The sequence below is a fragment of the Malus sylvestris genome, chromosome 7 (genome assembly GCF_916048215.2).
Source record: "Malus sylvestris chromosome 7, drMalSylv7.2, whole genome shotgun sequence".
NCBI classification, from domain to species: Eukaryota; Viridiplantae; Streptophyta; class Magnoliopsida; order Rosales; family Rosaceae; genus Malus; species Malus sylvestris.
In genome coordinates this window covers 9,311,001-9,337,040 of record NC_062266.1, presented here as the reverse complement: position 1 = coordinate 9,337,040, position 26,040 = coordinate 9,311,001, and the positions used below count along the sequence as shown (strand labels likewise).

At 39.6% G+C, this 26,040-nt stretch overlaps 1 protein-coding gene across 5 annotated transcripts in view; it reads right to left on the bottom strand.

Annotated features, from left to right (window-relative positions):
• Positions 1–26,040, bottom strand: part of LOC126627837 (protein TRIGALACTOSYLDIACYLGLYCEROL 4, chloroplastic-like) — a 48,495-nt gene that overhangs the window by 16,218 nt on the left and 6,237 nt on the right. The window contains exon 2 of one of the 5 annotated variants that reach the window (XM_050297406.1): positions 25,587–25,899. The gene's annotated coding sequence lies outside the window, so the exon portion shown is untranslated. Of the gene's footprint in view, positions 1–3,385; positions 3,550–17,696; positions 17,738–25,586; positions 25,966–26,040 lie in introns of those variants that run through there. The other 4 variants (XM_050297407.1, XM_050297405.1, XM_050297409.1 and 1 more) reach the window with 4 other exon arrangements.

Sequence of the window (26,040 nt, the reverse complement as noted above, 5' to 3'; positions counted from 1 at the left end):
GTGGCATACGGCGGTCACACAACACACCGGATGCACTCTTCCACTTCATCCATCCAGCTTGTATTCTATGGTTGAGATCTCCATCTAATTCTCCGTTCTTTTGCAAAATAGATCCTAGGTAACGAAAACGGTCGCTCTTTGGTATTTCTTGATCTCCGATCCTCACCCCTAACTCGTTTTGGCCTCCATTTGCACTGAACTTGCACTCCATATATTCGGTCTTTGATCGGCTTAGGCGAAGACCTTTAGATTCCAACACTTCTCTCCAAAGGTTAAGCTTTGCATTTACCCCTTCCTGAGTTTCATCTATCAACACTATATCGTCTGCGAAAAGCATACACCAAGGAATATCATCTTGAATATGTCCTGTTAACTCATCCATTACCAACGCAAAAAGGTAAGGACTTAAGGATGAGCCTTGATGTAATCCTACAGTTATGGGAAAGCTTTCGGTTTGTCCTTCATGAGTTCTTACGGCAGTCTTTGCTCCTTCATACATATCCTTTATAGCTTGGATATATGCTACTCGTACTCCTTTCTTCTCTAAAATCCTCCAAAGAATGTCTCTTGGGACCCTATCATACGCTTTTTCCAAATCTATAAAGACCATGTGTAAATCCTTTTTCCCATCTCTATATCTTTCCATCAATCTTCGTAAGAGATAGATTGCCTCCATGGTTGAGCGCCCTGGCATGAACCCGAATTGGTTGTCCGAAACCCGTGTCTCTTGCCTCAATCTATGCTCAATGACTCTCTCCCAGAGCTTCATTGTATGACTCATTAGCTTAATACCCCTATAGTTCATGCAATTTTGTACGTCGCCCTTATTCTTGTAGATAGGCACCAAAGTGCTCGTTCGCCACTCATTTGGCATCTTCTTCGTTTTCAAAATCCTATTGAAAAGGTCAGTGAGCCATGTTATACCTGTTTCTCCCAAAAGTTTCCACACTTCGATTGGTATATCGTCTGGGCCTATTGCTTTTTTATGCTTCATCTTCTTCAAAGCTACAACCACTTCTTCCTTCCGGATTCGACGATAAAAAAAGTAGTTTCTACACTCTTCTGAGTTACTCAACTCCCCTAAAGAAGCACTCATTTCATGTCCTTCATTGAAAAGATTATGAAAATAACCTCTCCATCTGTCTTTAACCGCGTTCTCTGTAGCAAGAACCTTTCCATCCTCATCCTTGATGCACCTCACTTGGTTTAGGTCCCTTGTCTTCTTTTCCCTTGCTCTAGATAGTTTATAGATATCCAACTCTCCTTCTTTGGTATCTAGTCGCTTATACATATCGTCGTAAGCCGCTAACTTAGCTTCTCTGACAGCTTTCTTCGCCTCTTGCTTCGCTTTTCTATACCTTTCACCATTTTCATCGGTCATCTCCTTGTATAAGGCTTTACAACATTCCTTCTTAGCCTTCACCTTTGTTTGTACCTCCTCATTCCACCACCAAGATTCCTTTTGGTGTGGGGCAAAGCCCTTGGACTCTCCTAATACCTCTTTTGCTACTTTTCGGATACAACTAGCCATGGAATCCCACATTTGGCTAGCTTCCCCCTCTCTATCCCACACACATTGGGTGATTACCTTCTATTTGAAAATGGCTTGTTTTTCTTCTTTTAGATTCCACCATCTAGTCCTTGGGCACTTCCAGGTCTTGTTCTTTTGTCTTACTCTTTTGATATGTACATCCATTACCAACAAGCGATGTTGATTAGCCACGCTCTCTCCTGGTATAACTTTGCAATCCTTACAAGTTATACGATCCCCTTTCCTCATTAGAAGAAAATCTATTTGTGTTTTTGACGACCCACTCTTGTAGGTGATCACATGTTCTTCTCTCTTCTTAAAGAAGGTGTTGGCTAAGAAGAGATCATATGCCATTGCAAAATCCAAGATAGCTTCCCCATCCTCGTTTCTCTCCCCAAAACGATGGCCACCATGAAAACCTCCATAGTTGCCTGTCTCCCTGCCCACGTGTCCATTTAAATCTCCTCCTATAAATAACTTCTCCTTCTGAGCAATTCCTTGCACCAAGTCTCCAAGATCTTCCCAAAATTTCTCCTTCGAACTCGTATCCAACCCTACTTGAGTTGCGTATGCACTAATCACATTGATAAGTTCTTGTCCTATTACAATCTTGATTGCCATGATTCTATCTCCTACCCTCTTGACATCTACAACATCTTGTACCAAGGTCTTGTCCACGATGATGCCAACACCGTTTCTCGTTCTATTTGTGCCCGAATACCATAGTTTAAACCCTGAGTTTTCTAGATCCTTTGCCTTACTACCAACCCACTTAGTTTCTTGTAGGCACATAATATTTATCCTTCTCCTCACCATAACTTCCACTATTTCCATAGATTTTCCTGTTAAGGTTCCTATATTCCACGTTCCTAAACGTGTTTTGCTATCTTGAACTCTACCCTTCTGTCCTAGCTTCTTCACCCTCCCCCGTCTAATAGGATCAAAGTACTTCTTTTGTGTGTCCCGGGTAAAGTTGATAGGAGCATATGCTCCCAAACAACTTTGAGTGGAGTCGTTCGAAAAGAAGTTTCCATGGCCCCCTTGCTCATTTAACACTGCATCCGGGTGCCGATGGAGATACAGCGACCCTTGCTCACTTATCACTGTGCTCGGGCCACACAGCGCGCCACTTACGGTTGACGCCCTAGCTTTAGCGCGATTTTGTTCTGGATTCATTTTCATAAGGATTCGACGTGATCATGGAGTGCCGGCTGTCGACTACCTGACGCCCTCCCCCTCCTCCTTTATCCGGGCTTGGGACCGGCCATGTAAGACATAGGCGGAGTTGCAAATCAGTAAAATAACAAGGCAACAAAAAATTCATGCTTTATGTGCCATACCACTAGAACTAGGCCAACGAGCTTTGTTCGGCTGTCAAGTTTTCCACTCAAGCTCTCTTTCTCACATCAAATAATTTACCAATAACCCAAAGTTTATACAACATACCAACATCTTCCTAAATATCAAACAAAGAACAAACCAAACCTAGAAGCAGAGGCTCCTTAGCAATTAGTAACATAAAAATCGTTTACAAAAATAAGAATTTGGGGAACAAAGAAAATGTTCATTTCTCAGGAAACAGGAGACAAATTATCTTTCCTAACCTTTTTCCTTAACCCAATTCAACCCCATAACAACAATTTCAATTGCTCTTCTCTCCAAACTTTCCCGGCAACCAAACAAACAACAAACGAATCACACCAATTTCCCATCATTTTCTCAGTATCCATACAAACCACAAACCAATCCATGGAAACACGTAAAACGAAAAAGAATATCCATTAAATGGAAAATAAAATAAATTTGAGAAAACCCAATAGGCAATAGCTAAGCAAATAAGTTGTAGCAGTGTACCAGTTAGAGGTAGCTGGTCTGAGCAAGAGGGACTGGAGAGAGAAAGACCAAGTCCCTGTTAGAATTGGGGTTGTAGGAAGGTATAACACCCAGAAGAGAGAGTTGCTGAATCCTAAGGGCTCGGCTGGCTCGAGCACCATTGAGAGGAAATGGGTCACCAGGAACGGCCTGTTGAAAGGTAATCTTGCTTCTAGAATGGTTGGTGCATGCATTGAAAATGCTAGACAATTCTAGCATGAATATGGCATGTGTTCATTATGTTCATAAGCAAAGTCTATGTTGGTGGGCTACTTTAAGAGAATCAAGAATAATGGCTAGGATGATTTCACACTTGGTATTCACACTTGGTATGGTTGGTTATGCTTGCCTATAAATATAGGTGAGTGTGTTGTAATGTAAGATATAAGAAGAAGAAAAGAGAAGTGAGAAAGAAGAAGAAGAAGTAAGAGAGACAAGAAGGCTCTCTAAAGTGAGAATAAGTAGAAGAAGCATTCATAGCTTCCAAGAGTGTTTGAGTGATTTCTCTTGTATTAGTTTGTGTGAGAATAAGAAAAGTTTTGAGTGTTACCTTGAATATTCTTTTTCTCTTGCCTATCAATTTCCGCTGTGTTACATTCTTATTTGTGAGATAGACATCTCCAAAGTAGAGAAGTCTTTTAAATCCCAACAAAGTGGTATCAGAGCCATGGCTAACAACGCTATGGCTGCCTTCCAAGTTCCAGTGCTCAACAACAACAACTTCGATAATTGGAGTATCAAAATGAAGGCCCTTTTGGGAGCACATGATGTATGGGAAGTCGTGGAGAAAGGCTACATTGAGCCAGAAGATGAAGCTACTCTGCCCCAACCCCAGAAGGAGAGTTTGAAAGACTCAAGAAAGAGAGACAAGAAGGCTCTCTACCTCATCTACCAAGCATTAGATGACAATGGTTTTGAGAAGGTCTCAAGTGCAACCTCCGCCAAGCAAGCATGGGAGAAGCTTCAAACCTCTTACAAAGGAGCCGAATAAGTGAAAAAGGTTCGTCTTCAAGTATTAAGAGGTGAGTTCGAATCTTTACAAATGAAAGGGTCTGAATCAATCTCCGATTACTTCTCAAGAGTTTTAGCCGTTTCCAATCAATTAAAAAGAAACGGTGAAAAATTAGAAGATGTTAGAATTATGGAGAAGATACTACGCTCGTTGGACCCCAAGTTCGAGCACATTGTCGTGACAATTGAAGAAACTAAAGACTTGGAAGAAATCAGTATAGAGCAATTAATGGGTTCGCTACAAGCATATGAAGAGAAACATAAGAAGAGGCAAGGGAATGATGAGCAGCTTCTCAAGATACATATTCAGCCAAAGAAGAAAGAAGAAAGCTTCGACAACGAGAGAAGCCAGTACGGAAGAAGTCGTGGCCGAGGTCGCGGACGTGGACATGGGCGTGGACGAAGTTGGAACTTCAACAACCATAGCAACTACGAAAGAGGAGAAAGCTCAACAAAAGGTCGTGGGAGAGGACGCTCAAACTTGAGGTATGAAAAATCTCAAGTTCAATGCTATAATTGTCAAAAGTTCGGGCATTATGCTTGGGAATGTAAAGCTCCAAACAACAGACTTGATGAGAAGGTCAATTATGTGAAAGAAGATAAAGAAGAGAATGGCGTTGTGCTACTAGCGTGCAAGAACAATAATGGAGACCAAGACTATACATGGTATCTTGACACCGGCGCTAGCAACCACATGTGTGGAAAAAGAAGCGTGTTCGTAGAGCTCAATGAATCAGTGAGTGGCAACGTTTCTTTTGGAGACGAATCCAAAATACCCGTAAAAGGAAAAGGTAACATCCTTATTCCCCTTGAAAATGGCGGTCACCAATTAATTTCAAATGTCTACTACGTGCCCAATATGAAAAGCAACATTTTGAGTTTGGGTCAACTCTTAGAAATGTTGGAAATGTGCCCTAAAGCCAATCATGTGATGATACTTTACGGACATTTCACATGTTAAACTAATCTAGTTTAACATATAAAGGGCATAGATTATTGTTTGAGCCGTCTCATATAAATGTTATATGCTTAAACGATAAAGTCCAAGGAATATGTGATTGGGAGAATGTAATCTAATGAAGTTAGATTCATGAGACCATTCTTTCGTAGACACATCCTAAACGTTCCTGATCATAGGATTGCCAATTGGGCGTTGACAGTCCGTTAAGATCAGTACGTACTATGTCTTCTCTCAGGGAGAGTGATTAGTCTCGAGTCATTGGTGTGTGTGACATCAAGACAAGTACGGTAGGTGCTCAATAGAGAATGAGTTCACTGAACGCGATCAACGAAGAGTTCTCATATTCCATGTCACGTGAGAACTCATGGTTGGGATAATGCAAAGTAGTCCTTTGACCTGAGGCATCATAGTTGTCTTGTGGTTAAGTCCTTGATCTTTGATTATGTCAAAGTCACTCCATCAGGAGGGTGTCCACGGCATCGTTGGGGTCAAGCCACTTAGCTATGGAGACAAGTGAATGCGCAACAAGGGATCTCTAACCTTCAAACCGTTTGAGGGAGAATACTCTATGATATGATTTGAATCTCTGGCCAGAGTATGAATGAGATTTGGGAATGCGTTCCGAATCACATTCAAGGTAATCATATAAGCACAAGACACACATTGGATAGTAGACATGAGCAAATGAACTATCAAACCAAACAATGTGGTCAAGAGTATTAGATTAGAGAAAGACCGTATTGCATTTGTAATCCCGAACTGAATAGGTTCTCTAACCTCTTCTGATTAGCTTGGGTAACCATGATATGCTGCTAGGTGTCACTCATGGTTTGTGGAAGCCCTAAACGTGTATAATCACTAAAGGGAGAATTGAAAATAGTTTCAATTCACAATCGATGTAAAATGGTTTTAATCGCCCACTACCTCGCTAAAAGGAACCTAATGGATCGCACACCATAAGAGGTGGAGATTGAAGATTAAACGGAAATGAGTAAGAATGATTAAATGGTTTAATCATTTATTTATGGCAAATATTAATTAATATGTTAATTAATCAAACGAATAAGTTCGTTAAAGACTTCGGGATAGTTTTGGACCTTAAGGCCCAATGGGCTTCGAACGTCAAGCCCATTAACTTAAGTTGTATGACAATTTAATGAATAAAGATTCATTAAAGCCCAAAAATCCCAATATGGCCGGCCATAGTCTGATGAATTAGGGTTTTGGTTATTTAGGTCACTTAAAGAAGTGACTATATAAATGACTTTATAGCCAAATATTCATTAAGGATTAAAAGGGTTTATTTTTGGGGAAAATTGGTGAGAATTGTCTCTCCATTTTCTCTCTAAAGAGGCCAACACCTTGGAGGGTACATCTAGCAATCCTACTACTCCAAGGTCACTCATTTCTTCTACAATCTAACCTTGGTGAAGAGACTTAGAGGTTCTCAATTTTGGGAACTTAGAGAACCTATTCTTCCATCCAAATCCATGGATCTAAGAAGCAAGGAATGAAGGCCCTATCTCTTTGGGTGATTAGCCTTTGCTTATGCAAAGAGGAATCTACAAAGGTATTAATTTCAACTCACTTTGTTTTGAGTTGATTATTGGTTCACCAATCTACTAGGCTTTGAATTTCATGGTCATGTTTTGTTTTTGAGTGCATACAAGCATGATTCCGCCTTTAATTGTTAATTGCATGCTATATGATGTTGCTCAAATGAACATGTTTTCACAAAATAATCCTTCAAGTGGTATCAGAGCCTAGGTCTAGTAGTTGGTGAATCCTTTTGTGTTTTGTAGTTCATAAGTTTGTGATTTAAAAGTTGTAATTGTTACAAGCTTTATTCTTGCTTCTTTGAAAGTAAATTTTGTTGGAAAATTTGCTATCTCAAATGTTGTAGATGTTGTTCATATGAGCATGAATATTGGAGCTAAAATTTGGTGCCATGCTTTTGGGAAAATTCGGCCAAAACCAAAGGGTGGATTTTTGGGTTCTTGTTTGACTTGTTAAAAGTGTTTTAATGTGTTCTTTGGAACCCCTAAGTACCCTAGTTTGGTTAGATGTTATTTCCCTTAAGTAAGAATGGTTTTGGAATGTTTTTGGGTGAAAAAAGTTCATGGAAAAATTTGGGTTTTTCATGGATGTTCTTCATTGTTCTTGATGTTCTTGCCAAGAACAAAAAGGTTTGGTGTTTTGATTCAAAGTTTTGATTTATTTCATAAAGTTTATGTGATATGTTTTTAAATGATTTATCATGTATTTAAAGTGTTAGATATTTGTATAAATGATGATTGAAATAATTGTGATTGAATTATTTCAAAAACTTATCTTACATACACTTGCATGATTAATTTTGACAAAACTCACAAATCAACACACACATCACTCTTATCCTCTCCCCAAAACCGGCCACTCCCTCAAAGGGAGTACTTTTGGGGCTTTTATGCAATTACATAAAGTTTTGATACTTTTGTGTATTTGCACTTTGGCCCAAAAGTTTACGTTTTTACGTTTAGGTCCAAAAACGCTAAAGGACAAATTGTTTTGTTCCTTTAATGAAGTTTTTGCATTATTAAAAGTTTGGGTTCTAGTTGTATTTACATGAAGTAGTGACTTTTGTGTATTGTACAAAGTGACCCCAAAAGTTTTTGTTATTGCAATATGGCCCAAAAGTTGAGGTTAATTGCATGATGGCCCAAATAGGATGAGAACAAAATTGTTTTGTTTCTTTAAATGAGAATTGGATTTTCATTTTGTTTAGCTCCATTTAAATCAATTTTATGGATACAAAAACCAAATGAAAATGTTGCATTCAAATTAATTAGTTAAAGTGTTAATTAATTAAAGGGTGATTATGAACCTAAGCCTAATATAATTGAGCTATGTGAAAGGCGTTTCAAATTTGTTTGAACCATGGGAATGTGTAGATTAGATTTTGGTTGTAATTTGATTTGATCAAATGTTGTAAAAGGGCTTAAGCTCTTCTTTACTTTAAAGTAATTTGTTATATGCAAATGTTGTAATGAGCATAAGCTCACCTTTACTTTGAAGTACTTCTTTCTTGCTTTATACGATATGCATGAAAATGAAGTAGTTGGGTCCAACGCCCCTAAGACAATACGCCTTAATGTGATTAAACGCGTAACTAAAATCAATCACCATCCCTAGACCGAGATTTAACACAAGGCTCGTGTTGAATCTAAACAAAGGTTCATAATCATCCTTAGGCCCTAAGGCAACTATATATAGTCCATCAAATGAATGCAAAGTTTATGTTAGTAGTATCATATACTCTTGCTTTAAAAATCGTTTTAAAAGCATAGTGGGAGTATTATGTACAACTAAAACAATGAGATGGACCAATAGTTGTAATAGGACCAAAATTGTTTTAATAGAGATTAAAATGTATGTTTATATGTGATGAGACCTAAAACCCTCAACCAAACCAATATTAAGTTGATAAGCGGAAAGTGCTTAGAACACTCTTTCGTGGCCTTCCACCGTGGTGGGATCCAATCGTTTATGACTTGTACACCGGCTTCACCCTATCATGGGGGAGTACAAAGTGCATGCTTATACTCAGGAGGAATCCATATACATATGATGAGGTTGGTGTAGGCAACGAGGATGGCCGACATCGTATCATCGTGAGGCTATTCTTGAACCCCTTCACGAACTAAGCATGGTGGGAATGACTTAACTAAGTGAAATGGAGCCAACATCATATCATTGTGAGGTGACATTCTCTAGAGGCCAAATAAGATGGGTACTTGCATTAGTTGCAAATGAGTAAGCGTACTCTCTCATTATTATTGTTGCTAGCCATACATCGTATCATCGTGCGGTGGGCTTGGTAATAGTGAGCCTCCCATAACCTACTAGGAGTTTCATCCAAAACTCTCGAATTCCAATGAGGGATATGGAATTTGCCAAAAATAGTGGGTGGTGCTATTTTGATTTAAAGACCCGAATCAAATGGCTTAAAATCAATCAATCTATATTCGTTATGTATTTGTTTACCAATATATTTGCAAACGCTATCCAACACTTGACAAAACCGAATGTTTTAGTTTCCGGACTTGGTACCACAATCCCAAAGAATGTCTTAAATGGATTGTATATGTATCTAAGTAGTCTCATCCTCACAATCTTCCTATTGATAATGTATCATTAGAAGAATATGTTAGAAAAGGTCTATCATAAAGAGGACAACACTTTTAATGTCATAATTCTTCAATTACAAATTGTTGTATGAAGAAATAGGAGTTGCTTTGAACAACCCTTAGTCAATGCAAACACTTAGTGCTTGTTTCTTTGTTAAATGAACAAAGAACTTGAGAAGAAAGCACAAAGGCATGGACACTTAATGTGCCATAATTCTTCACTTACAATTTGTTGTGTGAAGAAATAAGAGTTGCCTTGTATAACTCTTTAAAGTTTGTAATTATGTTTAGAATATAATGGTTGATTGACAAAAATAGTCCACTAACATGGACTTATGATGATTTTGAATCATTGAATGTTGAAGTGATAAACCACTTAACGAGACGGAAACTAGGCGAGGACTTCACCTTTGTTTCCCTATCCTAATGGTTCACTAAGTTTATTGTAAACTATGTAGTGAACAATAACCACATGCTCTCCAAAATGTTTGATGTGTATAACACAATTGAAAAAGGTTTCAAGAGAGATAGTGGGAGTTTAGGGACCATGACTAATGTAGTCAAAGGTGAAAGTCAAATAAAGAAGATAAATAACTCCAAGGGAACAAACTTTCTTTATGAAAGGATGGACATTGGAAGGGGTATTTGCAAGAAATGTCTTGCAAGTGTCAAGAACACACCTTTCGAAGGTGTTGTAAAATGTTCTTGAAAAGTTCAAAACAGTTGGTTCTTCTACTTGAATGCTTGATTCCGTATTAGTAACTATGTTTTACAATCGTTGTAAAAGTGTGGCTAATAAGAAGTAGAAGATTAATGAGAGAAGAGAAAGTACTTCACATTCGAAACGTGAATCAAATGTAGATCTCTGCGAAAGCAGATGGTACTTACTTCCTCATATGAACTACCAAAGAAATTGGAAAAACATAGATTGTCTTTATATTCCAATTTTAAGGAACTAAATTCCGTCACTATGTGAAATGGATAAATGTTTTGTTTGACAAAACAATGTTCTTTATTAATCAATGATTGGATTATGGTAATCTAATTAATTATCTCTATAGTAGAGATAATATGGTAGTGTTAACTGTTTAGAAAATAATGATGCTTAAAACCCAAAAGGTTGCAAGGTAGTGACTAATCCCAACTAAAGTTGTGATACCTTTAAAACATAAATTACGAGTTGGTCATAGATGGACGCTTTGGATCGTTAGATCCGGATCCAATACCTTCTTGTTAAAATTGTATAAAGGCGAAATGTTCGAATCTTTATTCTTTTGGAAAGAAAAAAGAATCACAAAGTTGTTGAGGGTAATTCACTTAGATGTTAGTGGTATTTGTCCACAAACATAATACTACTCATATTGGATAACATTCACCGAAGATCACTCTCGGTTGGACTATAGTTTATTTTGAATAAACACAAGTCCGAATACTTTGCAAAATGTTTCAAAGAATTCAAGTAATGTAAGTTGATGAGTAAGACGTCTAAAGTATTTACCTCCTTAGATTTGATCCAAGGAAAGGTAACACTTTAGATGAGTTTCCTTGAAAGATATCAAGGAAAATAGCATCAAAAGATAATGTATTTCTCCATTAGGAGAAGAACGAACTCGAATAAGTTTTAGTTCGTTAGATATTATCTATTACCCATATATAGGATATATACTTCTAAAACAATATGATTGTCAATGAGAAGATCTTCCAATATTTTCATGACTCCATAAGATGTAGTTGGAAAGAAAGACAAATCTTAAGCATGTTAAAGATTTGGGGTTGTGTGCTAACAAGCAATATTTGTTTGATAACAATCTTGTAGGATATCCTTAAAATAACTTTTGGATATCGCTTCTATAAACCAACTAACAAAGGTTGTTTTGTTGGGTAGTTCATTATAATTCTACAATGTGATTTGCCTAAGAGCAAATGAACGAGAGATAGAACTCGAAGAATGGGTTCTTTGAGAGACAAGATAGTAATCAACAAATATAACAACCTAGTTCCTATACCACAAGCTCCAAAGTAGTCGATAAGAATGAAAATCCTTATGACTACATTGAGTGCATATACGATATATACTCAAGGAAATGGTAAAGTACCATTTGACTCGAAATAATGAAACCTTCATAAGCTAATTGGTAGCTTAAGGTGACTACAATCAAAGAGAATGGTTGACTTTAAAGGAACCATTTTTGACGTAGTCTTAGTTTCAATTAATTCGAAGATTGCTAGCTACAACTAAATGGTGATTCAATGTTTGGACATAATATGGGTTTCCGAAACCATTATTAAGATAGTCTTGATAATATATGTCTAAAACTATAAATCACAAGACATGTAAGTTGTAGAGATCCATCCATCATGGATCTTAGCAAGTTAGTGGGAGCTATTTGCATTTTATGAGAAAAGGATCAAATCGTTTGATTTCTCATAAAGATGTAAATGAATCTTTTGTTTACTAGTTTTAAAAAAAATTAGTTGGAGTTAATCATGTTCCTAAAATTTAAATATATATGATATATTAATTTTGGAAATGAAAAGAATACTTCTTCGTTAAAGTTATGACTTTAAGCATTCTATAAACGATAGAATGTATATGGGAGATATAGTCTATATACATGGGATGGTAGGAAGTTTCTCATATGATGATAAACTTCAATAAGAAGGACGATTCTAGTGAGACTAGCAAGTTGCCCTTCTCAAAGGGAATGTGCCCCTTTGACTCCCAAAGAAATAATGCGTAAATAGAATCCTTTATGCATACGCAGAAAGATGATTTATGTATTTCATATTGTATGAAAAACATTGATATGAGTTGTACCTAAAACGGTACAAGACGATATCAGTGCAAGCCCAGGATCAGAACCATGGCAACTGTCAAGTGAATCCTTAAGTATTTAAGAAATACTAAAGGATAAATTCCTCAAAGATCGAGGAAGAATCAAAGTAACGTAATGGAAGCGTAAATGTATTAGATTATGAATCTAATCCATCATTGGATGTTTCTTCATTATGAATGAAGAGATAAACGAATATCTCTTTATTATGACTAAAAAGATATTTGGATGGAAACATTAAAGTAATGACTTTAGTGTGTTCCATTATGAATGCAAGATATATTGCCATATAGAAGTTTACAACAATGTTGTTTGGATGGGAAAGTTCATTTATGAACTCTCTATTCGGTTCCAACCAGAAAGTGTATGACACTAATGGGGCGATAGCTCAAGCCTGGGAATCAAGGTCTCATCAAGATCCGAACTCAAATGAGAGACTGAACCACATGATTGAGAATCATGTATAATGGTGACGTCGTTATTCTCAAGGTTGCTTCTATGGATAACACATATAGATGTCCACTGTCTAGGCCTACTATTCAACCATTTATGAAATGACTACAGAAAAGGTATCATCAAGATGACCAAGCTGATTGGCTCTAGTGCAAGTGGGAGATTGTTGGAAATGTGCCCTAAAGCCAATCATGTGATGATACTTTACGGACATTTCACATGTTAAACTAATCTAGTTTAACATATAAAGGGCATAGATTATTGTTTGAGCCGTCTCATATAAATGTTATATGCTTAAACGATAAAGTCCAAGGAATATGTGATTGGGAGAATGTAATCTAATGAAGTTAGATTCATGAGACCATTCTTTCGTAAACACATCCTAAACGTTCCTGATCATAGGATTGCCAATTGGGCGTTGATAGTCCGTTAAGATCAGTACGTACTATGTCTTCTCTCAGGGAGAGTGATTAGTCTCGAGTCATTGGTGTGTGTGACATCAAGACAAGTACGGTAGGTGCTCAATAGAGAATGAGTTCACTGAACGCGATCAACGAAGAGTTCTCATATTCCATGTCACGTGAGAACTCATGGTTGGGATAATGCAAAGTAGTCCTTTGACCTGAGGCATCATAGTTGTCTTGTGGTTAAGTCCTTGATCTTTGATTATGTCAAAGTCACTCCATCAGGAGGGTGTCCACGGCATCGTTGGGGTCAAGCCACTTAGCTATGGAGACAAGTGAATGCGCAACAAGGGATCTCTAACCTTCAAACCGTTTGAGGGAGAATACTCTATGATATGATTTGAATCTCTGGCCAGAGTATGAATGAGATTTGGGAATGCGTTCCGAATCACATTCAAGGTAATCATATAAGCACAAGACACACATTGGATAGTAGACATGAGCAAATGAACTATCAAACCAAACAATGTGGTCAAGAGTATTAGATTAGAGAAAGACCGTATTGCATTTGTAATCCCGAACTGAATAGGTTCTCTAACCTCTTCTGATTAGCTTGGGTAACCATGATATGCTGCTAGGTGTCACTCATGGTTTGTGGAAGCCCTAAACGTGTATAATCACTAAAGGGAGAATTGAAAATAGTTTCAATTCACAATCGATGTAAAATGGTTTTAATCGCCCACTACCTCGCTAAAAGGAACCTAATGGATCGCACACCATAAGAGGTGGAGATTGAAGATTAAACGGAAATGAGTAAGAATGATTAAATGGTTTAATCATTTATTTATGGCAAATATTAATTAATATGTTAATTAATCAAACGAATAAGTTCGTTAAAGACTTCGGGATAGTTTTGGACCTTAAGGCCCAATGGGCTTCGAACGTCAAGCCCATTAACTTAAGTTGTATGACAATTTAATGAATAAAGATTCATTAAAGCCCAAAAATCCCAATATGGCCGGCCATAGTGTGATGAATTAGGGTTTTGGTTATTTAGGTCACTTAAAGAAGTGACTATATAAATGACTTTATAGCCAAATATTCATTAAGGATTAAAAGGGTTTATTTTTGGGGAAAATTGGTGAGAATTGTCTCTCCATTTTCTCTCTAAAGAGGCCAACACCTTGGAGGGTACATCTAGCAATCCTACTACTCCAAGGTCACTCATTTCTTCTACAATCTAACCTTGGTGAAGAGACTTAGAGGTTCTCAATTTTGGGAACTTAGAGAACCTATTCTTCCATCCAAATCCATGGATCTAAGAAGCAAGGAATGAAGGCCCTATCTCTTTGGGTGATTAGCCTTTGCTTATGCAAAGAGGAATCTACAAAGGTATTAATTTCAACTCACTTTGTTTTGAGTTGATTATTGGTTCACCAATCTACTAGGCTTTGAATTTCATGGTCATGTTTTGTTTTTGAGTGCATACAAGCATGATTCCGCCTTTAATTGTTAATTGCATGTTATATGATGTTGCTCAGATGAACATGTTTTCACAAAATAATCCTTCAAGAAAAAGGTTATGATTTTCATACAAAAAATTATATCCTTTTTCTTAGAGATGACAAAGGAAGATTAATTGCCAAGGCGAAAATGTCAAAGAATAGGATGTTTCCCATGAACATTCAAAACGATGTTGCAAAGTGTCTCAAGATATGTTACAAAGACATATCTTGGCTTTGGCATCTTCGTTTTGGGCATCTTAACTTCGGGGGATTGGAGTTATTATCTAAGAAGGAGATGGTGAGAGGATTACCGTGCATCAGCCACCCTGATCAAGTTTGTGAAGGATGTTTACTTGGAAAACAATTCAGGAAAAGCTTTCCAAAGGAGTCGACCACAAGAGCCCAGAAGCCACTTGAGCTCATTCACACCGATGTGTGCGGTCCTATAAAACCAAGCTCTTTGGGTAAAAATAATTATTTCCTTCTCTTCATTGATGATTTTTCAAGAAAAACCTGGGTTTATTTCTTGAAGCAGAAATCAGAAGTCTTTGGAGCATTCAAGAAGTTCAAAGCCGCCGTAGAAAAAGAGAGTGGTTGCAAGATCAAAGCCATGAGATCTGATCGAGGAGGAGAATTCACTTCAAAGGAATTTCAAGAATTTTGTGAAGCCAATGGAATTCGTCGACCTTTGACAGTTCCAAGATCCCCTCAACAAAATGGTGTGGCGGAAAGAAAAAATCGAACTATCCTCGACATGGCTTGAAGTATGCTCAAAAGCAAGAGATTGCCTAAGGAGTTATGGGCAGAAGCTGTAGCATGTGCTGTCTACCTATCCAATCGATCTCCAACAAGAAGTGTGTGGGGAAAGACTCCGCAAGAAACATAGAGTGGAATAAAACCAGGTATCTCTCATCTAAGAGTTTTTGGAAGCATAGCCCATGTACATGTACCAGACGAGAGGAGAGCCAAACTCGACGACAAAAGTGAGAAGTTCATCTTCATCGGCTATGACTCAAATTCAAAAGGCTACAAGTTGTATAATCCAAACAATGGAAAGACGGTGATCAGTCGAGACGTGACGTTCGACGAAGAAGAAGAATGGGATTTTGGCCCGCATGCAGGAGATCTTCATTTATTTCCTCAATTTCAAGAAGAGAATGAACAAGGGACGATGAAGCAAGCAAGAGAGGTTCAACAAGAATCCACTACTCCACCTGCTTCACCAATATCAACCAATCATGGCAATTCACCAGCATCAACATCATCAAGTGGGAGCCTAAATGAAAGAGAAGTACCACGCACAAGAAGTATACGAGATCTCTATGAGGTAGCTGAAAGACTTGATAATCCTACACATTTCTGTCTCTTTGCTGATTGTGAACCAGTCGACTTCCAAGAAGCAGTACAAGATACTAAGTGGAGGAAAGCAATGGATGAAGAAATCAAAGCAATCGAGAAAAATGAAACATGGGAACTCACTGATCTTCCAAAAGGACACAAAGCCATTGGAGTCAAGTGGGTGTACAAGACAAAGAAAAATGCCAACGGAGAGGTCGAAAGATACAAGGCGAGACTAGTGACGAAAGGTTATAGTCAAAGAGCCGGAATCGACTATGATGAGGTATTTACACCCGTTGCTCGTTTGGAAACGATACGATTGCTAATTTCTTTGGCAGCTCAAAACAAATGGAAGATTCAACAAATGGATGTGAAGTCCGCCTTCCTAAATGGAGTCCTTGAAGAAGAAGTCTACATTCAGCAACTATCAGACTAAGAAACTCAATCGGCGTCACAAGCAAGATTAAGGGGGGATGTTGAAAGGTAATCTTGCTTCTAGAATGGTTGGTACATGCATTGAAAATGCTAGACAATTCTAGCATGAATATGGCATGTGTTCATTATGTTCATAAGCAAAGTCTATGTTGGTGGGCTACTTTAAGAGAATCAAGAATAATGGCTAGGATGATTTCACACTTGGTATTCACACTTGGTATGGTTGGTTATGCTTGCCTATAAATATAGGTGAGTGTGTTGTAATGTAAGATATAAGAAGAAGAAAAGAGAAGTGAGAAAGAAGAAGAAGAAGTAAGAGAGACAAGAAGGCTCTCTAAAGTGAGAATAAGTAGAAGAAGCATTCATAGCTTCCAAGAGTGTTTGAGTGATTTCTCTTGTATTAGTTTGTGTGAGAATAAGAAAAGTTTTGAGTGTTACCTTGAATATTCTTTTTCTCTTGCCTATCAATTTCCACTGTGTTACATTCTTATTTGTGAGATAGACATCTCCAAAGTAGAGAAGTCTTTTAAATCCCAACACGGCCATGGCGGAGCCCTCAAGGGTCTGAGGCGAAGAAACGTTCAAGTCCCAGAAGGTTGAGTCCATTGCCGTCCTCAGGTTCACCATTGTTGGCTGTCGAAAGAGTGAGGGAGCACGAATTCTTTTTGGTTTCGGTTTTGGGGTTTAAGTGGTGGGTTTGTGATGGTTTTATTTTTCTCTTCCTTTGGGTCCTTATCTGTCTTGAAATGAGCATGAACATGGTGTATCCTCTTTATCGCATTTCGTGCTCATGACATGATATTAAGTGGAGAAAAACTTATGAGTTATAATTGTTTCATTGGCTTGAGACTCTACCATGGCGATGTATCACTATCATGGAAGTACTTTGCGAGAAAGAGATTGGTGGTTGAGAAATCCGCAAAATCCACCATGGTGTGAAAGGAGAAGGTGGTGATGGAGTGTTCATATGTTATGTTTCAATGAAGGATGGTACTAGTTTAAGGGAGGTGAATAGGTTCCAATTTATAAATTTAATGTTAATTTCGATTCTCAAATTAATTTTCACGTTCACATCATATGAAATATCCTACATAATAAACAAATAAAATGTACACACGGAAGTAGGAAAATCCTCGGGCTCCCTCCCAAGTCCCAAGTCAGGACAAATGAGGACGGAAAGACTTACAAAACTCATCAACTAGTAGGCAATTTTATCTCCATGCTTTGCTACTCAAACTAACTCCGCCTGTGTAAGTTTATCTTACATTGCCGGTCCCAAGCCCGGGTAAAGGAGGAGGGGGAGGGCGTCAGGTAGTCGACAGCGGGCACTCCACAGTTACGTCGAATCCTTATGAAAATGAATCCAGAACGAAATCGCGCTAAAGCTAGGGCGTCACCCGTAAGTGGCGTGCTGTGTGGCGCGAGCACAGTGATAAGTGAACAAGGGTCGCTGTATCTCCATCGGCACCCAAATGCAGTGTTAAATGAGCAAGGGGGCCATAGAAACTTCTTTTCGAACGACTCCACTCAAAGTTGTTTGGGACCATATGCTCCTATCAACTTTACACAGGACACACAAAAGAAGTACTTTGATCCTATTGGACGGGGGAGGGTGAAGAAGCTAGGACAGAATGGTAGAGTTTAAGAGAGTAGAATGCGTTTAGGAACGTGGAATATAGGAACCTTAACGGGAAAATCTATGGAAGTAGTGGAAGTTATGGTGAGGAGAAGGATAAATATTATGTGCCTACAAGAAACTAAGTGGGTTGGTCTTAAGGCAAAGGATCTAGAAAACTCAGGGTTTAAACTTTGGTATTCAGGCACAAATAGAACGAGAAACGGTGTTGGCATCATCGTGGACAAGACCTTAACACAAGATGTTGTAGATGTCAAAAGGGTAGGAGATAGAATCATGGCAATCAAGATTGTAATAGGACAAGAACTCATCAATGTTATTAGTGCGTACGCACCTCAAGTAGGGTTGGATACGAGTTCGAAGGAGAAATTTTGGGAAGACCTTGGAGACTTGGTGCAAGGAATTGCCCAGACGGAGAAGTTATTTATAGGAGGAGATTTAAATGGACACGTGGGCAGGGAAACAGGCAACTATAGAGGTTTTCATGGTGGCCATGGTTTTGGGGAGAGAAACGAGGATGGGGAAGCTATCTTGGATTTTGCAATGGCATATGATCTCTTCTTAGCCAACACCTTCTTTAAGAAGAGAGAAGAACATGTGATCACCTACAAGAGTGGGTCGTAAAAAACACAAATAGATTTTCTTCTAATGAGGAAAGGGGATCATATAACTTGTAAGGATTGCAAAGTTATACCGAGAGAGAGCTTGGCTAATCAACATCGCTTGTTGGTGATGGATGTACATATCAAAAGAGTGAGAAAAAAGAACAAGACTTGGAAGTGCCCAAGGACTAGATGGTGGAATCTAAAAGGAGAAAAACAAGTCATTTTCAAAGAGAAAGTAATCACCCAGTATGGGTGGGATAGAGAGGGGGAAGCTAGCCAAAGGTAGGATTCCATGGCTAGTTGTATCCGAAAAGTAGCAAAAGAGGTATTAGGAAAGTCCAAGGGCTTTGCCCCACACCAAAAGGAATCTTGGTGGTGGAATGAGGAGGTACAAACAAAGGTGAGGGCTAAGAAGGAATGTTGTAAAGCCTTATACAAGGACAGGACCGATGAAAATGGTGAAAGGTATAGAAGAGCGAAGCAAGAGGCGAAGAAAGCTGTGAGAGAAGCTAAGTTAACGGCTTATGACGACATGTATAAGCGACTAGATACCAAAGAAGGAGAGTTGGATATCTATAAACTAGCTAGAGCAAAGGAAAAGAAGACAAGGGATCTAAACCAAGTGAGGTGCATCAAGGATGAGGATGGAAAGGTTCTTGCTACAGAGAATACGGTTAAAGACAGATGGAGAGGTTATTTTCATAATCTTTTCAATGAAGGACATGAAATGAGTACTTCTTTAGGGGAGTTGAGTAACTAAGAAGAGTGTAGAAACTACTCCTTTTATCGTCGAATCAGGAAGGAAGAAGTGGTTGTAGCTTTGAAGAAGATGAAGCATAGAAAAGCAGTGGGCCCAGACGATATACCGATCGAAGTGTGGAAAGTCCTGAGAGAGACAGGTATAGCATGGCTCACTGACCTTTTCAATAGGATTTTGAAAATGAAGAATATGCCAACTGAGTGGCAAAAGAGCTAATGAACTATAGGGGTATTAAACTAATGATTCATACAATGAAGCTCTGGGAGAGAGTCATTGAGCATAGATTGAGGCAAGAGACACGGGTTTCGGACAACCAATTCGGGTTCATGCCAGGGCGCTCAACCATGGAGGCAATCTATCTCTTATGAAGATTGATGGAAAGATATAGAGATGGGAAAAAGGATTTACACATGGTCTTTATAGATTTGGAAAAAGCGTATGATAGGTCCCAAGATACATTCTTTGGAGGATTTTAGAGAAGAAAGGAGTACGAGTAGCATATATCCAAGCTATAAAGGATATGTATGAAGGAGCAAAAACTCTCGTAAGAACTCATGAAAGACAAACCGAAAGCTTCCCCATAACTGTAGGATTACATCAAGGCTCATCCTTAAGTCCTTACCTTTTTGCGTTGGTAATGAATGAGTTAACAGGACATATTCAAGATGATATTCTTTGGTGTTTGCTTTTCGCAGACGATATAGTGTTGATAGATGAAACTCAGGAAGGTGTAAATGCGAAGCTTAACCTTTGGAGAGAAGTGTTGGAATCTAAAGGTCTTCGCCTAAGCCGATCAAAGACAGAATATATGGAGTGCAAGTTCTGTGCAAATGGAGGCCAAAATGAGTTAGGGGTGAGGATCGGAGATCAGGAAATACCAAAGAGCGATCGTTTTTGCTACTTAGGATCTATCTTGTAAAAGAACGGATAATTAGATGGAGATCTCAACCATAGAATACAAGCTAGATGGATGAAGTGGAAGAGTGCATCCGGCGTGTTGTGTGACCGCCGTATGCCACTGAAGCTCAAGGGCAAATTTTATAGGACGGCAATAAGGCCGGCGATGCTGTATGGCACAGAATGTTGGGCGGTGAAGCATCAACACGTACACAAAATGGGTATAGCGGAGATGAGGATGCTTCGTTGGATGTGTGGGCACACGAGAAAGAATAAGATTAGGAATGTGGATATCAAAGGTAAAGTAGGAGTAGCCGAAATTGTAGGAAAATTGAGAGAAAATCGGTTACAGTGGTTTGGACATGTGCAAAGAAGGTCTACTGATGCTCCGGTTAGAAGATGCGACTACGGGACAGAGGTTCAGGGCCGAAGGGGTAGAGGAAGACCTAGGAAAACTTTGGAAGAGACTTTAAGAAAAGACTTAAAGTATTTGGATCTAACAGAGGACATGACAAAGGACCAAGCACAATGGCGTTCTAAGATTCATATAGCCGACCCCACTCAGTGAAGAAGGTTTTGGTGTATTTAACACAATACGTTGAAATGAAGCAAAGCTTATTTATTGATATCTCCGATAAGTTACAAATATGTACATATACATGAGTCAAAATAAACACACAAGAGGGAGCCTTCACAAAGGTTGCTTAGGAGAAGTCTCAGCAGTCGGTAGAGCCCTAGAAAGAGAAGGCACCGGAGAGGGATCATTCGGAGCCTCGGTACTGGACAGAACCCTAGAAGGAGGAGGCATCGAAGGTTGATCATTTGGAGCTTCATTACGTGGTACAGCCCCAGAAGACGAAGGCAATAAATGCCTTTGGAACAAACCCATAAACCGCTGATGATCAAGTAAAACCCGACCATCAGATTCCTTCATCTGGTCAAGCTTCCTCTTCATGTTTGTAGCATAGTCATGTGCGAGCCGGTGCAACTGTTTATTCTCATGCTTGAGCCCTCTAATCTCCTATTTGAGACTCATCACTTCAGCCGCCAATGATTCAACTTGGCGGGTTCGAGCAAATAGGCGTTGGGCCATATTAGACACAGAACCTGCACACTGAACACTGAGAGCCAGAGAATCCTTAACAGCTAACTCATCAGACCGGTAGTCTGTTATCTTTAGGAGTGAGAAGGTTCCTGGCCACCACCACAGCAGTCATATCATTCTTCATCACGGAATCCCTAACGGTAAGAGGACCAGTAAGGGATAAGAAGGATGGGCGCCATATGTTGTCTGGAGAAGGCTGGCTGCCTCTTCAACAAGATTCAAGTCAAAACGACGGTCAGAGGGGCCAGAAATTTTCAAAGGTGTTGAAGAGGGAAGAGGTCGGACAAATCAAGATCTTAGAAGTGCAAGAAGGGAGCTGCTACTGGTGAAGATTCAAGTGTGCTTTGGAACTTAATGCCAGCCTCTATAAAAATCTGCACTCGACGGAGCTTCAGAAATCGAAGAGGCATTTGCCCAGAAATCGAAGAGGCGTTTGCTTTCTCAAAAGCTGGGCTGCTCAGAGACCACGAGGGCCGATCTTAGAAATCGAAGAGGCATTTGCTTTCTCAAAAGATGGGCTGCTCAAAGACCACGAAGGCCGATCTCAGAAATCGAAGAGGCGCTTGCTTTCTCAAAAGCTGGGCTGCTCAGAGACCACGATGGCCGATCTCAAAAATCGAAGAGGCATTTGCTTTCTCAAAAGCTGGGCTGCTCAAAGACCACGAAGGCCGATCTCAGAAATCGAAGAGGCGCTTGCTTTCTCAAAAGCTGGGCTGCTCAGAGACCACGAGGGCCGATCTCAGAAATCGAAGAGGCATCTGCTTTTTTCAGCCTTGTTAGCACCTGTCACATGCACACTCAGCTTTGCTGAAATTACGGGCATTCTGTTAAAGATTTCTGGTGAAGTTGAAAGCACGTGAATCTTACTGTTCAATCATCCACTTTTCACACGCACCATCAACTCATGGGTACCACAGATAACTTTGCCAAAGATCTCTGACAAAGTTTAGACACGTGAAGCTTGCAGCTTCCACTACATCGCTATGACCAAGAAGTGTAAAAGAATAGCAAAGAAACAGCACTAACAAAGTTTAGACATATAAATTTTGAAGGTCTAGCTACCATATTATTACCCACAAGGGTAAAGGAACAACACCGCTGCTGGATAATTGAAAAGTCCCTGTGTGTCAACCTCTGTCCTCCGTGGCAAGGTAGACTAGCAAACATGCCCAACCTTTACTTACATTCGAGAAAACACTCCCAACAAGATTGCTTGCTCCAAAATCGAAGAGGCACCGTCCTCCGAATTTCGAGAGCCAGACTCCCAACATGACTACTTTCTCAAAAATCGAAGAGACACCGCTCTCCGAATCTCGAGAGCCAGACTCCCAGCAGGATTGCTCTCTTAAAAATCGAAGAGGCACCGTTCTCCGAATCTCGAGAGCCAGATCCCTGACAGGATTGCTTGTACGAAAACCGAAGAGACACCGCTTTCTCAACTTCGAGAGCCAGATCTCCTTGGATAAAGCTTGTCTGTAATTTTCACACGCAACATCAGCTTTCCAGATACCACAGACCACTTTTTCAAAGTGCTCTGACACACGTGAAGTTGGCAGCTCCCACTACCGTGCTATGACCAAGCAGGGTAAAGGAATAGCATTACTACTTGTTGTTAGGGAAACTCCTATCTGAGAGGGCACTCCCAACGAAGCCTCTCGAAATACTCAGCTTTCTTTCCCCCCGATAATACCTTTGCAAACAAGCTACACCAGAGCAAGAATATCTCATATCATCAGGGTTAAAAGCAAGAGTATCCCATATCATGCTTTTTCCCTGTTTTTTCCTTTGGCCTTGTTCTTACCTGCAAGACAAGGAGAAAGAGAGCAATCAGTCAGCACTTGGAATCAAGCTTCCAGTCAGGAACTAACTGCCTGGAACCCCTTACCTGATTACTTACCTGACATTGCTCTCGAGTACTCGTCTTCAACATCTTATGCTTTCAGAGAAGATACCACATCTGCCTGAGGAACAGATAGGGAAAGTGAGAAGGATACAAGGAAGCATGTGGAGACAAGCGTAACAGAACACGTGCCGATACATCCACTACTTTGGCAACAACAAAAGTATCCCGTATTAGCAGGGTCGAACGTACTCTAGATTTGATGGACTTGTTTTGACCCTCAAATTCTTCAGTCGGCCTTATACTCTGGAGGAAACCAGAAAATCCTCCAGCCCAGTTCAAGAATAAGCTTGTGGAAAGTTACTTCTTCAAAAGCAAAAGTATCTCATATCATCTATTCTCCTTTTCTTTTCTTTATCCTTCATGCTGCCTGCAAGATAAGGAGAATGAGAACAATCAGCCGGAACTCGAAATCAAACTTCTGATCTGGGACTGATTGCTTGGAGCTCTAATTGCTTACCTTGTATGTCACCTCTTTCAGCAGATCACCTAGCTCGGCGACTTGGGGGACTCCTACTACATGGTTTGTATCTCGCTTGACCAAGCCTGAAACTACAAGTAAGCTTCAAGTGAAATTGATACATTACCTTGTGCATCTCCACCAGTTAAAGATATCACCCCTGGATGGAGGAAGCGTACTTCCAGAGAAGATGTCACATCTACCTATGAGACAGATAAGGCAAGTGAAGACGAGAGCTTGAACCTATGTTATTTGTACTAAATCATTCACCTGTACTCACTAAAGGAAAGCTTGAACCTATGTACTTGCGTAAACCCTTCACAATTAATGAGAACTCCTCTACTCCGTGGACATAGCCAATCTGGGTGAACCACGTACATCTTGTGTTTGCTTTCCTGTCTCTATCCATTTACATACTTATCCACACTAATGACCAAAGCAATCTAGCGAAGATCACAAACTTAATACTTTCTATTGTACCAAAGTCCTCACTGATTTTGTGCATCAACAATCCTTAAGTCTTTACCTTTTTGCGTTGGTAATGGATGAGTTAACAGGACATATTCAAGATGATATTCCTTGGTGTATGCTTTTCGCAAACGATATAGTGTTGATAGATGAAACTCGGAGGGGTAAATGCGAAGCTTAACCTTTGGAGAGAAGTGTTGGAATCTAAAGGTCTTCGTCTAAGCCGATCAAAGACAGAATATATGGAGTACAAGTTCAGTGCAAATGGAGGCCAAAATGAGTTAGGGGTGAGGATCGGAGATCAGGAAATACCAAAGAGCGACCGTTTTCGCTACCTAGAATCTATCTTGCAAAAGAACGGAGAATTAGATGGAGATCTCAACAATAGAATACAAACTGGATGGATGAAGTGGAAGAGTGCATCCGACGTGTTGTGTGACCGTCGTAGGCCACTAAAGCTCAAGGGAAAATTTTATAGGACGGCAATAAGGCCGGCGATGTTGTATGGCACAGAATGTTGGACGGTGAAGTATCAACATGTACACAAAATGGGTTTGGACATGTGCAAAGAAGGCCTACTGACGCTCCGATTCGAAGATGTGACTACGGAATAGAGGTTCAGGACCGAATGGGTAGAGGAAGACCTAGGAAAACTTTGGAAGAGACCCTAAGAAAAGACTTAGAGTACTTGGATCTAACGGAGGACATGACACAAAACCGAGCGCAATGGCGTTCTAGGATTCATATAGCCAACCCCACTTAGTGGGAAAAGGCTTTGTTGTTGTTGTTGCTTTGCTACTCAAACTCTCTTCAGCCTTCAAGTGGATGTGGCACGATACTTACGGAGTCAAGTGCAACCCTGGAATCCACTCTAAAGACAATTGGCCCATAAATCTACAAAGGAAAGGTAATGTGTCAATTACAATTGGATTTTCATCCCAGTAACCAAAACATTCACCCCAGCCACGCATGTTAATAGCCATATAAAGGCATCCTCTCATTTTAAAGTTCTACGCTGATCTGATAGTCGTACATTAAAACACATGAGCAAACGACTGTACAGATACATCAGCAGAAAAATGACTGCAGATTATAGAACTCAGACAGGGCATACACGCTTCCACAAGTACCAATTAGCGAATGACTATGCAGGTTTTGTAACATATTGTGCATAACTGCATTTAAAAATTATCTGCCAACTTAAGGTGCACAACATTTAAACAGTTAAGGTATAAATAGAAATACATGCTGCTGAAAGACTAGATTGATCCTAGGGGAGGACATCGGATCTTTTGCACTATTAGCAGAGGAACTCTTCAAACCATTAATAAACCTTTTAGCCAAAGCTGAAGCTGAACAAATATCCAGACGAGAAGCAATCCTGGTTAGATCACCGTAGAGCTCTCTAAATTTCCCGTGCTGGAAAGTACAGCAGAGAGAGCCGAAAAAATCAGCACTGAATGGATTTCTTTTCTTATTGCTCCTAGAATTGTCCTCGTCTCCCTTCATATCAATTGCCACTGGGTTGTACCCATCCTGAAACCAGGCAGTGCAGCTTCTACCAAAAATGTAATGCCACCGTTGACCAGAAGAAAAGTGAGAAATGGCATTACAATTTCATTTTGCAAATAAGATTCATATAGCCGATCCCACTCAGTGACTTGAATTTTCCAAGTCTCTAACCGAGAAGTTTTCCTCA